At 36.8% G+C, this 10,857-nt stretch overlaps 1 non-coding gene across 1 annotated transcript; it reads left to right on the top strand.

Moving 5' to 3' along the window:
• The first annotated feature begins 10,753 nt into the window (after nucleotides 1–10,753).
• On the top strand, nucleotides 10,754–10,857 carry LOC118344942. The gene has a single exon (XR_004798670.1). It is a non-coding gene; the product is annotated as a small nucleolar RNA R71 (small nucleolar RNA).

The following is a 10,857-nucleotide window of genomic DNA, read 5'->3' on the forward strand; positions in this document are numbered from 1 at the left end:
TTATGACATCATTATTCAACCTTTTAAACCTTGGGAATTTGATTGAGTCAAGAAAAATTGATTTTGGGCTTGATAGCATCTCAAACCCTAACCAAACCCCATTTAAACCCCAAATTGAAGCCCACTTGGTGGGGCCCACCAAGGCCCACGAAATTGGCCACCTTGGCAAAACTTCTTGGAGAAGTTTCCTCCCCCACATGGCAGACCATCCACTGCCATTGGCTGCACCCAATAGTGCCTTGATGTGAAGGAGAAATCCACTCCATCAACTTCCATCTTTCACAGCTGCTGCAGGCAGTCTCTGCCCCTCTCTATTCTCCACTTTATGTCACATAGCCACCTCCAATCAAGGGTCATTCAAACCCATTAACTTTTCCCTCCAGAAGTCTAAAGTCGTGCAAGACATACTTCTCTCCATTTTATCACTTCTTTCTCCCGTTCTTAGAGAGAAACCCAAAAGAGCTCTCTCGGGCAGATTTCTGGGACTTTTTGCGTGGCCATTTACGACCCTTCTTAAGTATTTTCGCACGATTATTCCTTCACATAAGTTGTTCGTCTTTGAGTCTAGTTTCCGTGGATATATTATTAGTCTCATTCCATTCTCATTTGGTCGGTCAAAAGTATTTTTAACCATGGAAAGGTCATTCTGGACGTGTGGAACTGGAGAGTATGTTATGTTTTGGAAGTTTTGACTAAGCTAATGGACTTATCTTGGTCCGAAAATTTTATGGAGTGTTGTTAACATGTGTTTATGAATTTTCATTGAGGTTTTTTTGCATGAATAAAGCTTTTGATGATAGATTTGCTTAGAGTTAGAAACTTGAAAACTGGAAGTGGAAAAACAGTTTCTGTTTGGTGAAAGTTTGAATATTTCGTGGTTTAATCTTATTCCAAAGGCTTTGATATTTTTATATGATGATCCTAAGCCTCTTATATGCATGTTAGGATGTTATTTTGAAGATATTTAGTATTATTTTTAAAGATATGATCTTCTATGCAAGAGGATTTCGGTTAGGCCTAAACTTTGATGTTTTTGAGTTAGATCCATGTTTTATTAAATTTTAGCCATGTGATTTTAAGTTTGATGGTTGGATCTTCTTTAGGAAACATTTTTAAACCATGTGATGTGTTAGTTTGAAGATCACATGTCTTTAAGCCATGGATCAAGAGATTGATCATAGTTAGTTGGGAAAATCAGTTTCTGTTTTGGACTAAGTTTAAAACCAAAAACTCCAAGTGTTGTTTTGTGTTTTTTGGTGAGTTTTGTTTGATGTTTTAAAGCATGTTTGATCTTAGGATGATGTTATGAATATGTTAGAAGTAAGATTTGATTTTTTGGAATTCTTGGAGATGTTTTTATTAAGGTTAAAACTTGTGATTTAAGGTTTACTTTTTGTTAAAAAGTTTGGGTCTTTTTACAAAAAGTTTGGTATTGATAATTATCTTTTTCTTAATGGATAGTTTTAAGGGCGTTTTTAAACTTAGGATAGATAGATATTTGTTACAAGATTTTGGTTTATTCATGAGTTTTGGAACTTGAAAGAATTGCAACCAAAATAAGACAAATGGCCTAAGTAGGTTTCGGCCATAGTAAGTTTTTCATAGTTGTGATTGGTCTTAAATTTTTCTGAGTTGATATTTGAGTTTGGGACAAAATTTACATGAGGAATGTAAATTTTGGTAATTTTTGGAATTAGGATATTAAATCCTTAAGTTAGGGGTAAAATGGTCATTTGTCCACATGTAGAGGGTAAAATGGTAATTTTACTCTAAGTTTTCTCTTTTCACATTTCTAATTGTTAGTAATTAATTTCTAACTTTTAGAATAACCTTTTACAGTTCCTCGTGTTTCGCGCTTTATTATAGTAGAACGCGACGATCGAGGTAAGTTAGCTTTTAACTTACTATCAGTTTAATGTGTATGAGTGATAAGTAAGGGAACTAAATTGTATATATGCATGTTATCATATGTGCCATGCCAAGTCATTACATATTTATCTGTTACACATAATTTATTCTGTCATGAATTATTCATCTGTTACAAAAGATATTCTGTCACGTATTCCTATACATTGCAAGCATGTCATGTTAAGTTAAGTATGCTATCTGTTACATATATTTCATGTCATGTAAGATTCACTGTCACATGTTACACCATGTTATGAAATGTTGTCTGTTATATGGTATGCCATGTTATGAAATGTTGCATGTTACATGTATGCCATGTTATGAAATGTATTCTGTTACATTTATGTCTTGAAGTATGCCATGTCTGTCATCTTATGTTCATGTCATGTTATGCTACGTAAGGACTTTTGTCTTTTATGTCACGATCATGTTACGTCACGTTACGAAATGTCATGTATGCCAGTTAAGTTATTCATGTCAATCACGACCCTAAGCGCTAGGATGGGGTAATATCCTAGTGGAACTCATTTGTTCCCAGGCACTAACGCCGATGGTGCCACACATTACGTTACGTGTGTCCACAGCAAGTGTGGCACAAACAAATAAGTCATGGGGCCACAACAGCTGTGGAGCATACACTACGTGAGACACAGCAATTGTGACACGTAGAATACGTGGGGCCACAACAACTGTGGAGTACGTATTAACGCACTCACAGCTGGTATAGAAACCTGTGATGTGATGCGGTAATCGGCAGGGACACACGGCTCAAGGGGACCTGTGTAGCACCCATATGGTCACTTTAATGATTAAGTCTATTGAATAAGATTTCAAGTTCATGTATTTCACGTTCAAGTCATGTTTCAAGTTCACGTTATGTTACGTTCAAGTTTACGTTCACGCAATCATGGTAATCCCATGAGACAAGAATATGTTTCAAGTTCATGTTATGTTATGTTCATACGTTATGTTCCAAGTTCACATTTATGTTATGTCATGCTCAAGTTCATGTTCAAATTATGCATGTTCACGTTCATGTTATGTTTTAAGTCCATGTTATATTTCAAGTTCACGTTCATGCTATGTTTCAAGTCACGTTCATGCTAAGCTTCAGTTTCAGTTTAAGTTATGCCAGTTATGTTATGTTGTATGTCAAGTTATGCTATGATTACTTATGATTTGATTATGCATTCATGCTTTTACTGCCATGCATGCATCATTAACCTGTGTGGAAGTTTTCCGTTAACTTGCTGAGATTTGTAATCAAATCTCACTATGGTAGTCCCAACTACCATTCCCCCCGAATGGTAGATTTTGTTATAGGATCTGAAGGAGAATTGGGAATCGACCAACTGGAAACGGCCGACTAAGCGACGTAGATGGTATTACAATAGTTACCTCAGATTACTACTTGTATTGGTGGAGTTCAATCTCCAGCACTCTTTTGATCACAACCTTATGGACTATTATTGTGATCTTAGTTGTTTAGTATGTCGTTAAGTATGGAGTATGTTTTAAGTATTTGGGATATTTTAGTTTGGTGCATAGTATTGCTAAAGAAAAAAATTATCCGCTGCGAATATTGCATAATGCTAGATGCATGTTAGGAATTTTGCATCTTATATGTCATGAACGGGGGCAGGTAACCTTGTGTTGCATGTCTCGACACTTCAAATGTCTGTCCGATCCCAAGCGGAATTTGGGGGAGTCACAGAGTGGTATCAGAGCAATACGTCTCTGGGATTAAATCCACATGTCCTTAGGAAATGCACCTAATATTAGGCTTGAAATTGTAGTCTTCATTAGGCTTGAATTTCTTGAAGTATAAGAGATAGTATGTGGTTGTAACACGTGTACTCATGTGATTTAGGAAGTGACATGACTCGAGGTAGGATACGTCAAAACCCTAAGGGAGTCACAAATTAGGATAATCAGAATCCCCTGATGGATGGAGGATTAGCTGAAGCTGTACGTTTGTTGACTGACATGCTTAGACAACAGCAACATCAGCAAGCACATGTACCTAGACCTGAAGTCAGAGATTGTTTGTGTGAGAAGTTCTTGATCCATCGTTATCCAAACATTTCTGGTAATGAAGAGCCACTAAAAGCCGAGAAATGGATTATGGATCTCGAAAGGACATACGAGATCTGTGGATGTACTGAGGACCATAAGGTTCTTTATGTTGTATACCTATTCTAAGGAGAAGCTGGACTATGGTGGGGTACACAAAGGCAGCTTCTAGTTAGGGAACTAGGAAGTTTGGATGCATTGTCCTGTGAGAGATTTAAGGAAGAGTTGACAACAAATTCTTCCCAGATTCTGTCAAACAGCTAAAGGCGCAGGAGTTTGCAACTTTAACTCAAGGCAGTTTGACCGTAGAGCAGTACGCCGCTAAGTTTATGGTGTTTGGAATGTTTGCACCACACTTGATTTCTACTCAAAGGATGCAAGCACGAAAGTTTCAAGTTGGACTTCAGCCATGGATCCGTAGCCAAGTAGCTTGCCTAAGAATAAAGAATTATCAAGAGTTAGTAAACGTGGCCGCGATAGCAGAGGCTGAGCAGAGAGGTCTAGCGATCCAGATCAATACCAAATGAAAGAGAACTTCATTGTATGCTACTGAAGAAAATCTAGAAATGAAGAAGATGTCTACTGGACCAGATAAGGGAAAAAGCATCGAGATTGGAAGCTCAATACTAACCACGTACCCAATATGTGGGATGTCAGGAAAGAACCATGGAGGAGGCAAGTGCAAACTTACCTTAAGACTCTGTTTCAGATGTGGCCAACCTGACCACTTGATCAGAAATTGTCCCAAAAGAGGCCGGAGAAATGGAACTGTTCCCATTGGAGATTCCAAACCAAAGCCACGACCTCCAGTACTAGCTTAAGTGTATGCAGGTACTTCTAGAGACGCAGATGCTGACGCCCTAGGAACTAAAGGAGTTGGCGTCGTCACTGGTATTTTTCTAAGAGCTCTATATTGTTAAGCTTATTTAAGGTTGATTAGATTGCAATTGATGGTACTATTGCATTATTGATACTTTGGGTAAGTTAAATCATTGAGGTTTATAACTTGTACGCAGTTTGATTCAAGCGAGGCCCTACTTTTAGTGATTGTGGTATTGCACGAGAGTTCAGTTCGTACTTTGAATTGTTACCAGGTGGTAAGAGTAACATTTCTCATTGGGAGTAATTTTATTCATACCAGGGTAGATATGTAATACCTTTTAGTAGTACAAGGAAGGATATTCAAGGTTGATGAATTAGTATCCCACGTATTTAGAGTTTGTTTTGATTATGAGGTTACAATGAAATTTATGTTCGGAAGAGTAAAGTGTGTGGAAGAAACTTTGGCCTTAGTAGGATTCACTTATGATAATAGTTTTATCCAATCGCGAATAAATAATTTCTAGCAAAGCACCGTGTTTGTGGAAACCAGGATTGCCCTTATATTGGAGACATTTATATGGGAAGTAAAATCTTGTCTTAAGGATTTACGTGAACAGTAGGATCAAATTCTTTGGATTAGAGTCAGAAAAAGAGGTAGCTCATGATGGATAGAAGAGCTATGTTAATCATAAGAGAGAAACTCTTGAGTTGAGGTTAATAGCTGATCGTTTATCAAGATACCACCAAGGAGGAGGAACGATTCGTGGTGATCATGAAGGAGTAAGCTAGTCCTAGGCAGATATAATTCCATGAGGAAATAGAGAATGTGAATTCAGTTGTGTATGGATTAAATTCTTCCAAATTGAATACTTGAAATTTTAGATTTAGAGAGTATGTTGGTACGACTTGACCTACCTTGTGGAAGGATTCCAGTACAAATTGTTATGATTTGAGAGAGAGAGAGTTAAGAATGGTAGATATATATACACGTTGTGGATAATTCTTTGAATAGTGAAGAGAATAGTGATTTCTTTTAAGCAAGGATTCAGTATCCTAGAAGGTCAGTCTAGAAGTCATTAAGTTTAGGCAGTAATCCTTGGGATTGTTATACCCTAATGATACCCTAATGTTATAGTGATAGTTACTTTCTATAACAATGTGATGGTTATAGATAAGAATAGTGTTGACTATGAGAAGAAGGCGTTATCATAAGAAGAACGAGACCTGCCCCTTGGGCGTGATGAGGCATCCAGTGATGGGCAATAAGTTGGTAAGCAACTTCTTCTTTTGAGCGTATTTTATGTTTGTACTTACGTCGATTTCGAGGATGAAATCATTTTTTTAGGAGGGGAGGATGTAACAGCCCGCTAGAAATTCATTGGTGGAATTTCTATTGACTTTAGGAATCTCGTGAAAACCCCATAAGTTTTTACGAATCGACTAATCGCATAGGTTTTAGTCTGTCAACATAGTCAGTGTTATCACTCACTATGGTGCTAGTAATATGAGTTTAATTATTTGAGGTAGTTAGAAGTGTCAGAATGTATTATAGTCTACGCCATTAAACTCAGAGGATTATTTAGGATTTTATGGCGCAATAACTTATTTTCATAATTCCGGACGAAACGTCTGTTGAAAATTGTGAAATTATTTTTAGGGGCACTTCGGGGTTGAATTTCGTTAAACGATTTTCACTATAAGTTAATATGAATATTTAGAATTTTTTAGTACTAAGTTTATTATGCATTTTTTTTAGAGTGAATAGTAACCTCGATAAGCGCACTCATTGTAGTGTTTTCAAAATCATAGTGTGGAATGTCCAAATTAGGTTAGAGAAGTTTTATTTGGACACTTGGCAAGATTTTAGCCACACTTAGTGAATGGTATTAGACACTTGACACAAAGAAGATCCATTAGATAGATTTGTGAAGGAATCAAGGTGTGAGATCATACCACCTAAGCAAAGTTGTGTTTCATCTGTTCAACCAAATTGTGCTAGACCAAAGAGGGTTTCAACCCTAGCAAAACCCTAAATGATTGGAATCCAATTGAAACCCCAAAAGCTTGGTTGAAACCAAAACCCTAAATGGTTTTCCCAAACCCTAAAGTTGGCCTCCAAACCCTTTTTAATCCGATTTCTAGCATTGTGTTTAATCACTTGATTAAATCACTTCCACATGCTATTAATTAATCAAATCCTTGTTATGGCATCATTATTCAACCTTTTAAACCTTGGGAATTTGATTGAGCCAAGAAAAATTGATTTTGGGCTTGATAGCATCTCAAACCCAAACCAAACCCCATTTAAACCCCAAATTGAAGCCCACTTGGTGGGGCCCACCAAGGCCCACGAAATTGGCCACCTTGGCAAAAATTCTTGGAGAAGTTTCCTCCCCCACATGGCAGACCATCCACTGCCATTGGCTGCACCCAATAGTGCCTTGATGTGAAGGAGAAATCCACTCCATCAACTTCCATCTTTCACAGCTGCTGCAGGCAGTCTCTGCCCCTCTCTATTCTCCACTTTATGTCACATAGCCACCTCCAATCAAGGGTCATTCAAGCCCATTAACTTCTCCCTCCAGAAGTCTAAAGTCGTGCAAGACATACTTCTCTCCATTTTATCACTTCTTTCTCCCGTTCTTAGAGAGAAACCCAGAAGAGCTCTCTCGGGCAGATTTCTGGGACTTTTTGCGTGGCCATTTACAACCCTTCTTAAGTATTTTCGCACAATTATTCCTTCACATAAGTTGTTTGTCTTTGAGTCTAGTTTCCGTGGATATATTATTAGTCTCATTCCATTCTCATTTGGTCTATCAAAAGTATTTTTAACCATAGAAAGGTCATTCTGGGCATGTGGAACTGGAGAGTATGTTATGTTTTGGAAGTTTTGACCAAGCTAATGGACTTATCTTGGTCCGAAAATTTTATGGAGTGTTGTTAATATGTGTTTATGAATGTTCATTGAGGTTTTGTTGATGAATAAAGCTTTTGATGATAGATTTGCTTAGAGTTAGAAACTTGAAAACTGGAAGTGGAAAAACAGTTTCTGTTTGGTGAAAGTTTGAATATTTCGTGGTTTAATCTTATTCCAAGGCTTTGATATTTTTATATGATGATCCTAAGCCTCTTATATGCATGTTAGGATGTTATTTCGAAGATATTTAGTATTATTTTTAAAGATATGATTTTCTATGCAAGAGGATTTCAGTTAGGTCTAAACTTTGATGTTTTTGAGTTAGATCCATGTTTTATTAAATTTTAGCCATGTGATTTTAAGTTTGATGGTTGGATCTTCTTTAGGAAACATTTTTAAACCATGTGATGTGTTAGTTTGAAGATCACACGTCTTTAAGCCATGGATCAAGAGATTGATCATAGTTAGTTGGGAAAATCAGTTTCTGTTTTGGACTAAGTTTAAAACTAAAAACTCCAAGTGTTGTTTTTTGTTTTTTGGTGAGTTTTGTTTGATGTTTTAAAGCATGTTTGATCTTAGGATGATGTTATGAATATGTTAGAAGTAAGATTTGATTTTTTGGAATTCTTGGAGATGTTTTTATTAAGGTTAAAACTTGTGATTTAAGGTTTACATTTTGTTAAAAAGTTTGGGTCTTTTTACAAAAAGTTTGGTATTGATAATTATCTTTTTCTTAATGGATATTTTTAAGGGCGTTTTTAAACTTAGGATAGGAAGATCTTTGTTACAAGATTTTGGTTTATTCATGAGTTTTGGAACTTGAAAGAATTGCAACCAAAATAAGACAAATGGCCTATGTAGGTTTCGGCCATAGTAAGTTTTTCATAGTTGTGATTGGTCTTAAATTTTTCTGAGTTGATATTTGAGTTTGGGACAAAATTTACATGAGGAATGTAAATTTTGGTAATTTTTGGAATTAGGATATTAAATCCTTAAGTTAGGGGTAAAATGGTCATTTGTCCACATGTAGAGGGTAAAATGGTAATTTTACTCTAAGTTTTCTCTTTTCACATTTCTAATTGTTAGTAATTAATTTCTAACTTTTAGAATAACCTTTTACAGTTCCTCGTGTTTCGCGCTTTATTATAATAGAACGCGACGATCGAGGTAAGTTAGCTTTTAACTTACTATCAGTTTAATGTGTATGAGTGATAAGTAAGGGAACTAAATTGTATGTATGCATGTTATCATATGTGCCATGCCAAGTTATTACATATTTATCTGTTACACATAATTTATTCTGTCATGAATTATTCATCTGTTACAAAAGATATTCTGTCATGTATTCCTATACATTGCAAGCATGTCATGTTAAGTTAAGTATGCCATCTGTTACATGTATTTCATGTCATGTAAGATTCACTGTCACATGTTACACCATGTTATGAAATGTTGTCTGTTATATGGTATGCCATGTTACGAAATGTTGCATATTACATGTATGCCATGTTATGAAATGTATTCTGTTACATTTATGTCTTGAAGTATGTCATGTCTGTCATCTTATGTTCATGTCATGTTATGCTACGTCAGGACTTTTGTCTTTTATGTCACGATCATGTTACGTCACGTTACGAAATGTCATGTATGCCAGTTAAGTTATTCATGTCAATCACGACCCTAAGCGCTAGGATGGGGTAATATCCTAGTGGAACTCCTTTGTTCACGCTGGAGTGTCTAAATAGGTGTGAAATTCCCTGGGTTGACAAAGTACAGTCAACAGGTTGCGAATGAGGCCTAATTAGCTGGTCACCGGAGCGCGCCAGGCACTAACGCCGATGGTGCCACACATTACGTTACGTGTGTCCACAGCAAGTGTGGCACAAACAAATAAGTCATGGGGCCACAACAACTGTGGAGCATGAAGTATGGGGCCACAACAACTGTGGAGCATACACTACGTGAGACAGCAATTGTGACACGTAGAATACGTGGGGCCACAACAACTGTGGAGTACGTATTAACGCACTCACAGCTGGTATAGAAACCTGTGATGTGATGCGGTAATCGGCAGGGACACACGGCTCAAGGGGACCTGTGTAGCACCCATATGGTCACTTTAATGATTAAGTCTATTGAATAAGATTTCAAGTTCATGTATTTCACGTTCAAGTCATGTTTCAAGTTCACGTTATGTTACGTTCAAGTTTACGTTCACGCAATCATGGTAATCCCATGAGACAAGAATATGTTTCAAGTTCATGTTATGTTATGTTCACATTTACGTTATGTTCCAAGTTCACATTTATGTTATGTCATGCTCAAGTTCATGTTCAAATTATGCATGTTCACGTTCATGTTATGTTTTAAGTCCATGTTATATTTCAAGTTCACGTTCATGCTATGTTTCAAGTCACGTTCATGCTAAGCTTCAGTTTCAGTTTAAGTTATGCCAGTTATGTTATGTTGTATGTCAAGTTATGCTATGATTACTTATGATTTGATTATGCATTCATGCTTTTACTGCCATGCATGCATCATTAACCTGTGTGGAAGTTTTCCGTTAACTTGCTGAGATTTGTAATCAAATCTCACTATGGTAGTCCCAACTACCATTCCCCCCGAATTTTAGATTTTGTTATAGGATCTGAAGGAGAATTGGGAATCGACCAACTGGAAACGGCCGACTAAGCGACGTAGATGGTATTACAATAGTTACCTCAGATTACTACTTGTATTGGTGGAGTTCAATCTCCAGCACTCTTTTGATAACAATCTTATGGACTATTATTGTGATCTTAGTTGTTTTGTATGTCGTTAAGTATGGAGTATGTTTTAAGTATTTGGGATATTTTAGTTTGGTGCATAGTATTGCTAAAGAAAAAAATTATCCGCTGCGAATATTGCATAATGCTAGATGCATGTTAGGAATTTTGCATCTTATATGTCATGAACGAGGGCAGGTAACCTTGTGTTGCATGTCTCGACACTTCAAATGTCTGTCCGATCCCAAGCGAAATTTGGGGGCGTCACACATAATGTGGACACTTGTGCAATACATCCTTGTATCTCTCTCATGCCTCATATAATGATTCACCCTCAAATTGGGTGAAGGTAGTAATATCATTCCTTAACTT

The sequence above is a fragment of the Juglans regia genome, chromosome 16 (genome assembly GCF_001411555.2).
Source record: "Juglans regia cultivar Chandler chromosome 16, Walnut 2.0, whole genome shotgun sequence".
Lineage (NCBI taxonomy): Eukaryota > Viridiplantae > Streptophyta > Magnoliopsida > Fagales > Juglandaceae > Juglans > Juglans regia.